This window comes from Hippoglossus hippoglossus, chromosome 13 (genome assembly GCF_009819705.1).
Source record: "Hippoglossus hippoglossus isolate fHipHip1 chromosome 13, fHipHip1.pri, whole genome shotgun sequence".
Taxonomy (NCBI): Eukaryota; Metazoa; Chordata; class Actinopteri; order Pleuronectiformes; family Pleuronectidae; genus Hippoglossus; species Hippoglossus hippoglossus.
The window spans coordinates 26,857,530-26,859,667 of record NC_047163.1 but is presented as its reverse complement, the minus strand read 5'-3'; positions in this window follow the sequence as shown (position 1 = coordinate 26,859,667).

The following is a 2,138-nucleotide window of genomic DNA, read 5'->3' as shown; positions in this document are numbered from 1 at the left end:
TAATTACTTTATCTAAAAAAGTATTCTATAAAGAAAAGTGTATTTTTGAAGAATGTGTTAGAAATTGATTTATCAAAGGGGTTAGCTGAGAAACCCTTAGACATCCTTCTTAGATTACATTAGAGAGGGAGAGTTGAGATAATATTGATGAGCCATCAATATTTTATCACTGCTGCCCTCTGCTGTAAGAAGCTGAACCGACATTTTAAATAGCTGTGTTAAAATGTGGATTTACAATGTTTAACCGACCATATATACACATGAGCCCCATGCAGCCTCATAAAATGGTTCTTTAGGCTTGTACCACCGAAGCAGCGGCAACCTTTATGGCTCCATAAAGAACCTTCAGAACAGTTCTGAGAGGCTGCAAACTGTCTCTCTGCTGCTGGCTGATATTTCAACCAATGGATCTTAGTGGAGCTACTGCAGGGTAAATGCCAAGCTCAAGGGCACATTGGCAGCAGTTTCTTAAAGTAAAGATTTCTTCCCAGTGTAGATATCAGCATACACAAACTCGTCCAACTGCTTCTGGGGGCAGGTCGAGAAAAGGCTGCACAAAACCTGTTTTTATCGTCGAAAGGATTTTGACTGAAAATTCACCTTTTTGTTGAGCGTGTGCCTGGAGCAATGAAACAGCCTCTGGGGTTCAGTAAAGCGCCTGGTGCTTTATACAAGGCCAAACATGATGTAAAAAAGCTGAAACAGTGTATTACAGTGAAAAATAGTCTCTTCCACACTTCCATTACCTTTTCTTCTCGGTATGAGCAGGTCTCTGACATTTGGGATTTAAATGGTTAGGTCTGCTGTATTTAATGTCAAAGTGACAAAAAGTTTTTTTATTAACTTTTAAAATCCACTGGACTACCAATGTCCATAAACTAAAGGAAAAGCAAGTTTATTGGTGGCATTTCAACAAGATAATCTGTTGTGCTTTACATATGACATAAGAAATGAGTCATGATAAAAGGACTTGGAAATAGTAAAACAAGACTAAACATAAATTGAATAATACAGATTATGTGGAATAATAAAGAGCAGTAATAAGAAAGAAAGATATGGTTTGGAGGAACTCATCAGACCATATTGCCAATTTGTTCTTGTTTGGGTATAATACTAAAATGAATAAATAATATATAATACATTAGGGTATAATACTAATATGGGTAGTAGTTTTTTCTTTAAATTATGTGTTTTAAGAAACTGGAATAATTTTCTGTTAATCATTGTTAATCAAAACCCCCCTGTAAAGGTAACCACAGCAGTTTTAGAAAGAAAGTTCAACTGTGGCTGATGGGAAACATAATGTGATTCATTTATGTGTGTGTATGATTTGTTCTTGTTATATTGCTGATGATTAGATTCACGGATTTGATGTTAGTATGATTGTGGCTTAAGACGATGCCACCGGGGTCTCACCACAAAAGCCAGAGACAACCCAGTTGCGTTTCAGCATTCTTTTATTCTCTTAACACACGTTTATGTTAAGTCAAAACTTAACATAAATTGTCCACCTTATAACCTTTTCAGGCTTGTTGTGCGTCTCTTCCCATGTGTGTCTGTGCCTCTGTCTCTCTGGCAGCTCCACCGCTGCCTTTTGAATCCAGGGAGAGTTGATTGGCCGACTAGTCTCAGCTTTGCCAATCCGCTCTCCCTGGTTCATCTGGAGCGGCTCACTGAGCCACCTCACAATGATACAGCTGAGGTAACAGGTGACACCAGCTAGCACAATGCTTTTTTTAATAGAAATAATTCCTGCTCATCCAACTACTGATTTGTTCAAAGCTTACTCAGTGCAACCATACTCACTTGTTGATATAGGAATCTGTGTGTCATCCATCTAATGTATTTAAATTTCTTTACATCTTCTGAGCTAAAGGGAACATATTTATTAAACTGAAGAGGCTCAACAATGGAGCCTTGGGGAACGTCAAATGTCATTTTTGCTATGTGGAATATAGTTCCACCAATGTTTCCTGATTCTCTGATAATCGAGGTCAGTCATTTTAAATTCAGCACTGAGATTTAGTAAAACCAATGTAATGATGATCCAATTTTACAGCTCTCTGTTTAATTAGATGCCACTAAAGAGTCTCAGTTTGTGGTTTGGTTAAAATTCTGACAAACTTCTGAGTTATTGT